The sequence below is a fragment of the Phyllobates terribilis genome, unplaced genomic scaffold (genome assembly GCF_046119375.1).
Source record: "Phyllobates terribilis strain yellow unplaced genomic scaffold, ASM4611937v1 Scaffold_489__1_contigs__length_1346288, whole genome shotgun sequence".
NCBI classification, from domain to species: Eukaryota; Metazoa; Chordata; class Amphibia; order Anura; family Dendrobatidae; genus Phyllobates; species Phyllobates terribilis.
This window is the reverse complement of record NW_027363249.1, coordinates 187,191-200,682: the sequence shown is the minus strand read 5'-3', so window position 1 is coordinate 200,682 and position 13,492 is coordinate 187,191. Positions and strand designations below refer to the sequence as shown.

Genomic DNA, 13,492 nt, shown 5'->3' with positions numbered 1-13,492 from the left:
TGTGGATTCCTCCCACCAGCCCAGGAATAGATTAGCATATGAGGGGGCACAGGGGATCCCCATCGCAGTACCCCTGAGCTGGTGGAAGTACTTCCTGTCAAAAAGAAAGAAGTTATGAGTAAGAGTGAGTGAATTTTAGAAGATCCTCCATGAAGTCATTATGTCTGCTATACTCTACTGATCTCGATTTCAAGAAATGTCTTACTCCTCTGATATCATCCTCATGCGGTATATTACTGTACAAAGCCTCGATATCTAGTAAGGCCTGCTCCCCTACATGGATGTATACATGCTCGAGGGTCTACATGTAGGGGAGCAGCCAAAGGGAAAACCATTTTCCCGAGGGATTATTCCAACTGTAAAACCTCAGGCGGTACTGTGGGCGCATTATACATACTGCATAAGGGGCATAATAGGAGCATTGCACTGTGTGGGGGCATCATACGTACTGCATAAGGGGTATAATGGGGCATTACACCGTGTGCGGGCATCATACATCCTGCATAAGGGGCATAATGGGGGATTACACTGTTTGGGGGCATCATACATACTGCATAAGGGGCATAATGGGGGCATTACACTGTGTGGGGGCATCATACATCCTGCATAAGGGGCATAATGGGGGCATTACACTGTGGGCCAGTAAAGGGGCCCTGTACTATGAGAACAATACGTTTCCTCCCTTCCTGTCTCCATAGTTGGGTCGTATGTATCTATTACAGGAAACAGAACAAAAACCTTATGATTCTTATAAAGGGGCAACACAAGACCCCAAAAGAGTCTCCGTGCTGAAGGGGTTTATGCCCCCTGCGCCCAGTAATGGGGTCTCCACATACCTCCACCTGCAGAGCCGCCACCACATATATGGCTGCTCTGTGCACACAGGAGCTGTGATGAGGTCACAGGAGGGGAGGAGTCAGGGGTCACATGATCAGGGGCCTCAGTGGATGCAGGACTCTGCTGTGCGGGTTGTCATGGTGCTGGATGAGCTGAAGTTTATGTGTGGGGACAGGAGGGGTTTACAGTGTGGATGTAGCAGAGCCATGTGTACGAAGTGTACGGAGCAGAGCTGCGTGTGTACGAGGTGTACGGAGCAGAGCCGCGTGTGTACGAGGTGTACGGAGCGGAGCCGCGTGTGTACAAGGTGTACGGAGCAGAGCCGCGCGTGTACGAGGTGTACGGAGCGGAGCCGCGTGTGTACGAGGTGTACGGAGCAGAGCCGCGTGTATACGAGATGTACGGAGCAGTGCCATGTGTGTGTACGAGGTGTACGGAGCAGAGCCGCATGTACGAGGTGTACGGAGCAGAGCCGCGTGTACGAGGTGTATGGAGCTGCGTGTACGAGGTATACGGAGCGGAGCCGCCTGTGTACGAGGTGTACGGAGCAGAGCTGTGTGTGTACGAGGTGTACAGAGCAGAGCCGCGTGTGTACAAGGTGTACGGAGCGGAGCCGCGTGTGTACTAGGTGTATGGAGCAGAGCCGCGTGTGTACGAGGTGTACGGAGCGGAGACGCGTGTGTACGAGGTGTACGGAGCGGAGCCGTGTGTGTACGAGGTGTACGGAGCAGAGCCGTGTGTGTACTAGGTGTACGGAGCGGAGCCGTGTGCGTACGAGGTGTACGGAGCGGAGCCGCGTGCGTACGAGGTGTACAGAGCGGAGCCGCGTGCGTACGAGGTGTACAGAGCGGAGCCGCGTGTGTACGAGGTGTACGGAGCAGAGCCGTGAGTGTACTAGGTGTACGGAGCGGAGCCGTGTGTGTACGAGGTGTACGGAGCGGAGCCGCGTGTGTACGAGGTGTACGGAGCGGAGCCGCGTGTGTACGAGGTGTACGGAGCGGAGCCGCGTGTGTACGAGATGTACGGAGCGGAGCCGCGTGTGTACGAGGTGTGCGGAGCGGAGCCGTGTGTGTACTAGGTGTACGGAGCGGAGCCGTGTGTGTACGAGGTGTACGGAGCAGAGCCGCGTGTGTACGAGGTGTACGGAGCAGAGACGTGTGTGTACGAGGTGTAGGGAGCGGAACAAGTGTGTGTACGAGGATTTACGGAGCGGAGCCGCGTGTGTACGAGGTGTACGGAGCGGAGCCGCGTGTGTACGAGGTGTACGGAGCGGAGCCGCGTGTGTACGAGGTGTACGGAGTGGAGCTGTGTGTGTACCAGGCGTACGGAGCGGAGCCGCGTGTGTAGGAGGTGTACGGAGCAGAGCCGCGTGTGTACGAGGTGTACGGAGCGGAGCCGTGTGTGTACGAGGTGTACGGAGCAGAGACGTGCGTGTACGAGATGTAGGGAGTGGAACAAGTTTGTGTACGAGGATTTAAGGAGCGGAGTCTTGTGTGTACGAGGTGTACGGTGTGGCGACACGTGTGTACGAGGTGTACGGAGCAGAGCCGCGTGTGTACGAGGTGTACGGAGCGGAGCCGCGTGTGTAGGGAGCGGAGCCGCATGTGTATGAAGTGTACGGAGCAGAGAGGAGTGTGTACGAGGTGTACGGAGCCGTGTGTGTACAGAGCCATGTATGTACGGAGCCATGTGTGTACGATGTGTACAGAGCGGAGCCGTGTGTATGGAGTGGAGCCGTATATATACGAGGTGTATGGAGCGGAGCTGCGTGTGTACGGAGCCGGGTATGTACGCTGTATACAGCTTTATACTCCCTAGGTTCGGTCGGAGACACCGCGGCTCTTTATCAGACTGTAGAAGAACTGACACTGGACACTTGGTAAAGCTGCGCTCGGACATTTCTTGTTTCTCGCACAGATATTGATAACATAAGATGGAGTCAGACGAACCCTCCTACAAAACCTGATAACAAAGTCATTACTACAGGACTGGATGAGAAAGAGATTTATTCTACAAGAAACGCTAGGGCCACAAATGAGAGAATTCGGGCCCCCAGCGTGTTAGTGTTGAGGAGAGCCATAGGCTCAAATACTTAATTAACCTCAAGACATAGGAGATTGAGAGAAAAGACCCACAAAGTGTATTATTTCACCTTACATAAGCTTGTTTAGATCTAAAGATGGCTGCCATCTCCTGTTTCATCACATCATGCTCTGTTCTGGGAGGAAGCTGCATTCTATAGGACTAACCAACCACAGAGCGACACATCGCATGGATCACGCCCCCTGATGACCACATAGACCAACCCACCCTGATAACCTTATGGACTACGCCCCCTGATGACCTAATGGATCACGCCTCCTGATGACCTCATAGACCACGTCACCTGGACTAACCAATCAATACATCTAGTTACTCACATTCTGGGGCTAACCGAGCCCATATACAGAGTTTATATAAATCTATGTTGGAGTTGAATAAAGGACACTTGGAGCTGTGCCATAGCTGATCAAGGAGGGCTTACATCCGACTGTGTGTGTGTCTGATGTTATTCTTTCTTGCATGCACTTGATCATATCCATTAGGCCAGGAGCAGGCAACTAGTGAATATACCAAAGTGTTCACCCTAACATTTTTGGTGCCCAACGTGGGGCCAGCAGAGGGAAAGCCCTATACCTTTAGGACCGGCGAGTGGAACGGCAGGACGCACTGAATACTCAGAGCCAGGAGACTGATCAACTCCATAACCAAACACGGTAAGTCTGCTGATTTTTATAATCTGTAGTAGTTTCCCATGTTCCTCTGGGTATCCTGTGCAGATTGCCTGACTGTGTCCGGTTTTCGAGGTATCTGTAACACGGCAGAAGGGTCTCTCCGCTGCTGGCCATTTAACTGCGGAAGAACCGTCACGTGCTCAGTTGCCTGCTGCCTGTTATGTGTCGTGTTGAGGGGAGATTGACTGATATTTAAAGGGAGCAAGTGAGTCTTTGAGTGGTGTCTGGAGAAGTAAAGGATATTGGCTGTCGTACAGTTCACGTTTGTCGCCTGTGATATGATCTTCAGTTCTGGTGGAGAAAGTAGGGGTACTTAGCCTGGAGTGAGTGACTCGGCCCGGAGCCTAGTAAATTGAGTTTCGGCACGTAGCCTAGAGTGAGTGACTCGGTAAGGGGCCTGGTAATTGGATTAGTAAATTGAGTTTCGGCACATAGCCTAGCGTGAGTGACTGGCCTCGGGCCGGGTAATTGGATTAATACGAGGTGTTTTATTTTTTTATATGGAAATCAGACAGGCTGGACGGAGACAGAAAGTGTGTGCTGCAGACTCAGTTTTCCTTTAGAATCTTAGGTTTGAGTCATTCTCCCCCGTCTTATTGTTTGTTTTGTGTTTATCTTGGTCTATATAGAGAAGATGGAGAAATTAATGCAGTTTTGTCGTATTGGTACTAAGCCAAATTCAGATGGCAAGTTGGACCCGTGTGCATTAGTAGCGACTCGTGAAGGGAAAAGTCATGTAAAACAATGTAAAAAGCTTATGAAGTTGTGTGGAATGCCTGAAGGGGGGGGTTACAACCCCTGGAGTGGAAGAGTGTATTAAAAGAAAGAAAAGGTACTCTAGAAGATAATCTACTGCTAGGGCATGGGAAAGAGTCTCTGAAAGTTTGTATAGAGAAAATTGGGTAGAAGAGGAAAGGAAAAAGAAGGACAGAGTTTTGAGTTATGTGGCGGCGGCCATCTTGGAATGTTGCCCCAGATTATACAAACTGAGCCATATCATCATGTAACTGATGTATAGTAGATCTGGCTAAATCGAGTGAGGCACAATCCAGGAATATAAACACGACTTTTGGTACTGAACATACTAGGCCAATGCTACACACCACAAGACCAGATCCTTTTTACCCAGTAATGATCACTATTGGCCAGTACTATACTCCTTTGGGAAGTGAACAGGCTTTACCCGTGTTCCCTGTCACAACGGTGTCCAGTGGGCCACCAACCCTTTCACCTAACACTCCCATCGTGAGCCCAGCTATTCTCCCACCTGGATCATCCCCAGCACCGACCCTTTCCACTGTCACTTCCACTGGCAACTCAGCCGCACGTCCACACGAGTTACTTCAAGCAGCGACCTCTCCTCGCAACACTTCCGCTACAACAGCTAGCCTTAGGAAGTGATACTCTTGTAAATTATGTCATTGCCCTCACTAAAGAATTGTCAGTAACACATGCACGAGTTTTGTCATCAATTCCAGATTTCAGTGAAGGTACTCACACTTTCCAACCTGGTGACTACGTGCTGGTAAAGAAGTTCACCAGAAGGACATCCCTGGAGTTGAGATTTGAGGGTCCCTATCAAGTGCTCCTGACCACTGCTACTTCAGTCAAACTTGAAGGAAGACCGACGTGGATACATGCCTCCCACTGTAAGAAGTTCATGCCTCCATCAGAACCTTCTACATAATGTTGCATATCCTTTACTTTGTGTGTTGTGCCATTCTATACTCATATGTAGGAGCACAACAGGTTGCAATCACCCAAGCAAGGGGGGTGATCACGTTCTGCTACAACACCACAGCACACGTTGCTTCTTTCAAATTTGATTATTGCGATGTAGTACAGTGTGATAATCAATGGGTTTCCTCACCCTCCGCAATGAGTCAACCGGCACAGCTGAGATCAGGGCAACAATATATATGTGTTACAGGAGATGGATGGGGACAAACTTGTAGTTCATGGAGGGCGGTAGGGTGGAACACTGGTGAAGATTGGGGGTATAGACCAAACACAGCCTTAAATAAACAAGATCCACAGGATAAATTCCTACTTACTAGGATGACACTTTTTCCCCTCCCCCATGACAGCACACCTTGAGAGAGGATCCGCCCCACCAAGGACAGGAAACCGTCTGAAATAAAAGGGCGGCACCTCTCCCTCGCTTCAGTTGGTTTCCTGTCCTTGATGGGGAACCTGTCTGGAAAGAAGACTTACCTGGGGCTGTCCCGGTGTGGAAGAGCGGGCACTGGCCTGTGCACCGGGTTCAGTATCCCAGAAGCGCCGTCCGCAGCTTCCCCTGGGGTCTCTGCGCCGAGCGGGGCGCACGCGGTGAGGCAGGCTCTGTCCTCCCGGAGACCGCGGCGCCGTCCTCCCCCTGCAGTGTGGAACGCTTCCGGGTGTGACGCGCCTGACGTCACGGCGCAGGGCACGCGGCGCGCTGGGTGACGTCAGGAGGCGGCGCCGATCCAAGATGGCGGCGCCCATCGGAGCGTCCCAGGCTGGTTTTTTTTTTTTTTTTTCAACGGAGCTCCGGCCTGAGGAAGGGGGAGGGCCCACAGACCGGAGGAGGCTGGATGGCCCTATATTTAAGGGGGGGGGGAGCTATCCTTGAAGCGTGGTGCGCTTCTGAGACATGGCTGATCCAGATAGCCAGGAGCAGCAGCTTACCCCCCCACCTCAGCAACAGAAGCAGAGGGATGCATCGTATACAGACAGCCGCTCGAGTAATCGTAGTGGCAGCCGCAGGAGTAAGGCTTCGAGTGCCTCGGGACCATCCAGAATGGAATCATCGGTTCCGCGACAGCCTCCGAATACGGTACCCGTTTGTGACCTCCGAGGGTGAGTGAGCTTTGTGAAGGTCACTGGTTAGTAACGGGAAGTCTCTTATGTGCTTCCTTTTTTTAGGAGCCTAAGAAGAGTAGTGCCAAGCAAAAGCATAGGATGTGTGCCCTTTGCCAAGCTTCTCTCTCAGTAGAGTGGCAGAAACCACTTTGCCAGGCTGTGTGACCAAAACCATAGCTGAGAATTCCCGGGATTTTGCTGCAAATTTAAAGTCCATAGTACATGCAGAAGTTCAGGGGTCCCTGAAGGGGTTCCTTAGAGGGAAGAAAAGGCCCCGTAGAGCGGTTTCCTCCGTCTCTGATTCCTCCCAGTCCGAGGAGCAGTGGGATTCATCGTCCTCTTCCTCATCGGGGGGCGGTAGACCCTGCTTCCCCATTGAGAATACAGACAGACTGGTTAGGGCAGTAAGATCAACCATGGGTCTGGAGGAAGAGAGAGCATCTAAATCCCGGGAGGACATAATGTTTGCGGGCTTGGGAGAGAAGAAGAGACGCTCATTTCCGGTGAACAGTAAGATTCAGGGCCTCATTGACCGGGAGTGGAGGAGACCTGAGAGATCAGGGGCTTTACCCTCCTTCTCCAAAAGAAGGTACCCCTTCGAAGAGAAGGATGCGGAACCTTGGGATAAGATCCCCAAGGTGGACGGGACTGTGGCAAGGTCATCGAAGAGATCTTCCCTGCCCTTGGAGGACTCTGGCGTCCTAAAAGATGCCCTGGATAAAAGAGCTGACTCCTTCCTGCGCCACACGTGGGAGGCGGCAGCAGGTGGCCTAAAACCAGCAGTGGCTAGCACCTGTGTGGCGAGGTCCTTGATGGTGTGGCTCCAACAGCTGGAAGACCAGCTTAAAGATAAAAAGGTCTCCAGACAGGCAATACTTGCAGATCTACCTTTAATACAAACAGCATCGGCCTTCCTGGCCGACTCTTCAGCTGACTCGGTCAGACTGTCAGCTAGGGCAGCGGGACTATCCAACGCAGCCAGGCGGGCCTTGTGGCTCAAGGGTTGCCCAGGCGACCTACCTTCGAAACAGAAACTGTGCTCCCTCCCGTGTGACGGTAGACTCCTGTTTGACCAAAAGTTAGAAGACCTGTTAGAAAAAGCAGGCGATAAAACCAAAGGGTTCCTGGGATTTTCGGGGGAACCAAGAAGATTTAGTTTTCGGAGGAGAAAATTTAACCGGGGTCGTCCTCCGGGAGACAAAAAGAAATGGGAAACCAAGTCCAAAAAAGAATCGGGCTACATGTTTGGAGGACCATCCTCGAGTTCGAAGAGATCCTCCCAATGACGCCAGGCTGGAAGTGGGTGGAAGGCTTTCCCACTTTTTTCCAGCTTGGGACGCGATAACAACAAACCCATGGATTCTGAAAATTATCAGTGGGGGCCTGAAGATCCGGTTCAGCCAGACCCCCTGGCGGACCTTTGTGGTTACCCCCCTACGGAAGGTCCAGGAAGAACAATTAGCCCTGGAAACAGAAGTGTTAGAGTTAGTAGGAAAGCAGGTTCTTCTCGAAGTACCAGCAACACAGAGAGGGAGGGGGTTCTATTCCCCACTATTCATGATAAAAAAACCAAACGGGTCCTTAAGGACCATCATCAACCTCAGGAGTCTGAACCAAGTAGTAGAAAACCAGACTTTCAAGATGGAGTCAGTAAGCTCGGCAGTGAAGCTCTTACATCGCAACTGCTTTATGGATTTTCAGTTTGCTGCCCTACCCTTTGGCCTCTCCATTGCCCCGAGAATATTTACGAAACTAATAGCAGAAGTGACAGCCTTCCTACGGATCAAGAATGTAGTGATCATGCCATATTTAGACGACTTCTTGATAATAGGGAAAACAGAAGCCCACTGCTCCGGTCAGCTCCTAGTGGTCACGGAAGTGTTGCATCAGCTGGGGTGGTTAGTAAATTTCCAAAAATCAAGACTAACCCCCTCCAGGACTCAGACCTTTCTGGGTCTAATCCTAGACTCTCGTCGTCAAACCTGCTTCCTCCCAGAGGACAAAATCTGCAGGTTAATTGCATTAGTCTCAAAGTCCATTCAAGCTCCAGAGATGTCTCTGAGAGAGGCAATGTCCCTCCTGGGTTCTATGACGGCCTGTCTCCCAGCAGTAATGTGGGCCCAGGGGCATATGAGGCGGCTTCAGTGGGAGGTCCTGGCAGCACAGAGGTCCTGCAACGGGCGTTTAGAAGGCAGGCTCTCTCTCTCCCCAGAAGTAGTAGATTCTCTTTCGTGGTGGACAGTCAGGGGAAATCTGACCACAGGCGTTCAATGGTCCAGATCGATAGATCGGGTAGTTACGACCGACGCAAGCAGTTCCGGATGGGGGGGTCATCTGGCAGAACTCTCAATACAGGGTCACTGGGCTTACCACGAGAGGGGATCATCCTCAAACTTAAAGGAGCTTTGGGCAGTAGAAAGATCCCTCAGGGGCTTCCTCCCTCACATCCAAAATCACCATGTCCAGGTCAGGTCCGACAACCGGACCGCAGTAGCCTATGTGAATCACCAAGGAGGGACAAGGTCACGCCCTCTGATGGTGGTGGCAGACAGGATCCTTGGTCTAGCAGAGCAAAACCTCCTATCCCTCAGCGCCCTTCACATAAAGGGGATAGAAAACGTGAAAGCAGATTTTCTAAGCCGCCATACCCTAAGACAGGGGGAGTGGGGGTTGAACCCGGAGGTCTTCCATCAGATTGTCCAGTTATGGGGACAGCCAGACATAGACCTGTTCGCCACAAGGGCAAACAGAAAGGTGCAGAGATTTTGCTCCCTAAATCCGGCAGAAAATCCCCATGCCGTAGATGCCCTCCAGATTCCTTGGGGGTTCAGGAAGGCCTATGCCTTTCCGCCATTAGTGATGATTCCAGTAGTGGTGAGGAAGATCCGGGAGGAAGGCGCCAGGGTGATTTTGATAGCCCCTTTTTGGCCCAAGAGGCCTTGGTTCTCTCTGCTTCGGCTAATGTCGGTGTCAGATCCCTGGATTCTACCAGAGAGGCCGGACCTTCTCATGCAGGGACCAGTATTCCATGCCCAGGCCAGGGGGTTCCATCTTTCGGCATGGAATTTGAGAGGTCGCTATTGAGTAGTAAGGGGTTTTCACCAGGCTTAGTTTCTACTTTATTGGGGAGCAGAAAACCGATTACAACTAAAATTTATAGCAGGGTTTGGGGTAAATTCCTAGAGTTTATAGATATTCCGCTATCGAGCAAACCTCCGATCAGAGGGATCCTGGAATTTCTGCAAAAGGGGCGGGACCTGGGTCTAGCTACAGGGACCCTTAAGGTTCAAGTTTTAGCTTTGGGAGCACTCTACAATTGTAATCTGGCTGGGAATAGGTGGATCTCGAGGTTTATCAAGTCCTGTGCCAGAGCTGGACCGGTTAGGTCCATGGGTGTTCCTCCTTGGGACCTGAATTTAGTCTTGAACGCTCTTACTAGTGAACCATTCGAACCCCTACACAAGGTTTCTCCAAAAATTCTCACCCTTAAGACCATCCTCCTAGTGGCCTTAACGTCAGCCCGTAGGGTGGGTGATCTGCAGGCCCTTTCGGTTAATCCTCCTTACACACAAATCTTTGAGGATAGGGTCACCTTGCGGCCAGATCCAGCATACCTTCCCAAGGTGGTATCTAGATTTCACCGTAGTCAAGAGATTGTGCTACCCTCGTTCTGCAGCAATCCCAAGAACCCAGGGGAAGTCAGGTTCCATAGCCTAGATGTTAGGAGGTCCCTGCTACAGTACATCCACATGACTAGTCTGTGGAGGAAAGACGGTACTCTGTTCCTGGCCTTTAAAGGGTGTAGGAAAGGTCACGGGGTGTCCAAGGGTACCATCTCTAGGTGGCTCAGGGAGGCCATTTGCTTAGCCTATACGTCCACAGGGGTTCCAGCCCCGGACAATGTGAGGGCTCATTCCACCAGAGCCGTTGCAACCTCCTGGGCAGAGAGAGCAGACGTCTCGATCGAGCAGATATGTAGGGCTGCTACTTGGTCTACACCATCCACCTTCTTTAAGCACTATCGGTTGGATCTATCCTCTTCTGATCTCACCTTTGGGAGAAGGGTACTTCAGGCGGTGGTCCCTCCCTAGGGTGCTCATAAATTCTCCAAAATTCTCTCAAGGTGTGCTGTCATGGGGGAGGGGAAAACACCAATGTTACTTACCGGTAGCCGGTTTTTCCTGAGCCCATGACAGCACCCGTAGTTTCCCCCCCTTATTTTTTCTATGTTTCTCACACCCTGGTGTGCACTGTTTGGGGTGGTGTGTATATGTATATTGTGGTGTTGGTTATGTGCCTAACCTGTTTAGGGAGGTCCTCTCAATGCTCTGTAAACAACTGAAGCGAGGGAGAGGTGCCGCCCTTTTATTTCAGACGGTTTCCTGTCCTTGGTGGGGCGGATCCTCTCTCAAGGTGTGCTGTCATGGGCTCAGGAAAAACCGGCTACCGGTAAGTAACCTTGGTGTTTTCATACAAAAGTTCTTAAGCCTTGTGATACCATCAGCCAATGTAATCCTTTAATCCTCAACCTGGAGAACCATCAACCTGGCGATAAGGGCACCTATCTGTTGGGTACACATGTACAGTACAGACCAAAAGTTTGGACACACCTCATTTAAAGATTTTTCTGTATTTTCATGACTTTGAAAATTGTACATTCACACTGAAGGCATCAAAACTATGAATTAACACATGTGGAATTATATACTTAACAAAAAAGTGTGAAACAACTGAAAATATCTTATATTGTAGGTTCTTCAAAGTAGCCACCTTTTGCTTTGATGATTGCTTTGCACCCTCTTGGCATTCTCTTGATGAGCTTCAAGAGGTAGTCACCGGAAATGGTTTTCACTTCACAGGTGTGCCCTGTCAGGTTTAATAAGTGGGATTTCTTGCCTTATAAATGGGGTTGGGACCATCAGTTGTGTTGTGCAGAAGTCAGGTGGATACACAGCAGATAGTCCTACTGAATAGACTGTTAGAATTTGTATTATGGCAAGAAAAAAGCAGCTAAGTAAAGAAAAACGAGTGGCCATCATTACTTTAAGAAATGAAGGTCTCTCAGTCCGAAAAATTGGGCAAACTTTGAAAGTGTCCCCAAGTGCAGTTGCAAAAACCATCAAGCGCTACAAAGAAACTGGCTCACATGAGGACCGCCCCAGGAAAGGAAGACCAAGAGTCACCTCTGCTTCTGAGGATAAGTTTATCCAAGTCACCAGCCTCAGAAATCGCAGGTTAACAGAAGCTCAGATTAGAGACCAGGTCAATGCCACACAGAATTCTAGCAGCAGACACATCTCTACAACAACTGTTAAGAGGAGACTTTGTGCAGCAGGCCTTCATGGTAAAGCAGCTGCTAGGAAACCACTGCTAAGGACAGGCAACAAGCAGAAGAGGAATGGACATTAGACCAGAGGAAATCTGTGCTTTGGTCTGATGAGTCCAAATTTGAGATCTTTGGTTCCAACCACCGTGTCTTTGTGCAACGCAGAAAAGGTGAACAGATGGACTCTACATGCCTGGTTCCCATCGTGAAGCATGGAGGAGGAGGTGTGATGGTGTAGGGGTGCTTTGCTGGTTACACTGTTGGGGATTTATTCAAAATTGAAGGCATACAGAACCAGCATGGCTACCACAGCATCTTGCAGCGGCATGCTATTCCATCCGGTTTGCGTTTAGTTGGACCATCATTTATTTTTCAACAGGGCAATGACCCCAAACACATCTCCAGGCTGTGTAAGGGCTATTTGACCAAGGAGGAGAGTGATGGAGTGCTAAGCCAGATGCCTTGGCCTCCACAGTCACCAGACCTGAACCCAATCGAGATGGTTTGGGGTGAGCTGGACCGCAGAGTGAAGGCAAAAGGGCCAACAAGTGCTAAGCATCTCTGGGAACTCCTTCAAGATTGTTGGAAGACCATTTCCGGTGACTACCTCTTGAAGCTCATCAAGAGAATGCCAAAAGTGTGCAAAGCAGTCATCAAAGCAAAAGGTGGCTACTTTGAAGAACCTAGAATATAAGACATATTTTCAGTGGTTTCACACTTTTTTGTTAAGTATATAATTCCACATGTGTTAATTCATAGTTTTGATGCCTTCAGCGTAAATGTACAATTTTCATAGTCATTAAAATACAGAAAAATCTTTAAATGAGAAGGTGTGTCCAAACTTTTGGTCTGTACTGTATATGGTGTGTGTGCCAGTTGTGCCCAGCTGGGTATGTTCAAATTAGGGGACGTAAAAGAAATGTCAACGAAAGATAATAATACTGTAACGGGTCTGGGAGGTGGAACCTCTGAGCAACTATACAAGGGGGCAGTCCTTGTAAGGAAGCGGGTGGCTCCCAGGGAAGGCGGGCAGGTAGTCACGGCTAGTGACGGGACAGTCTCTGGGTAGAAGAGCAGGAGGTCACGGCAAGTGACGGGGACAGTCTCTGGGTAGAAGGGCAGGAGGTCACGGCAAGTGACGGGGACAGTCTCTTGACAGGCGGGTGGTCACGGCAAGTGACGGCAGAGCCTCCAGGTAGGCTAGCAGGCAGGCAGCAGGTGGACGCTCCCAGGTGAGCGGGGGAGAGTCTCGGGACAGGCCGGTGGTCACAGCAAGAGACGGCTAAGCCTCCAGGTAGGCTAGCAGGCAGGTAGCAGATGAGCGCTCCCAGGTGAGCGGGCAAGAGTCTCTGGACAGGCAGGTGGTCACGGCACGTGACGGCAGAGCCTCCAGGTAGGCTAGCAGGCAGGGAGCAGGTGAGCGCTCCCAGGTGAGTGGGCAGACTGATCTATAGACAGACTGGCAGGGCTGGTAGGCAGACTGTCGGACTGCAGGAATGCAAGTCGATAGACAAGTATCAGGCAGGTATCGAGCAGGAATCTGGCAGGTATCTGGTAACGGGACCTGAGGGCTGAAGCAGAGTTGAAAGGCTTTGCAACAACATTGCTCGGGCACCTCCATTTTGGAGGAGGTGCCTTATATATGGTGAGGTCCTCCGGCCATTGGCCGGGGACTCCTTAGAACGGCGCGCGCGGCCCCTTTAAGAGAGGGGGA

At 50.9% G+C, this 13,492-nt stretch overlaps 1 protein-coding gene across 3 annotated transcripts in view; it reads right to left on the bottom strand.

Annotated features, from left to right (window-relative positions):
• Window positions 1-925, bottom strand: part of LOC141230050 (uncharacterized) — a 349,419-nt gene extending 348,494 nt beyond the window's left edge. For all 3 annotated transcript variants that reach the window (XM_073667542.1, XM_073667543.1, XM_073667541.1), the window contains exon 1: window positions 837-925. The gene's annotated coding sequence lies outside the window, so the exon portion shown is untranslated. The remainder of the gene's footprint in view (window positions 1-836) is intronic.
• Window positions 926-13,492: the final 12,567 nt, after the last annotated feature.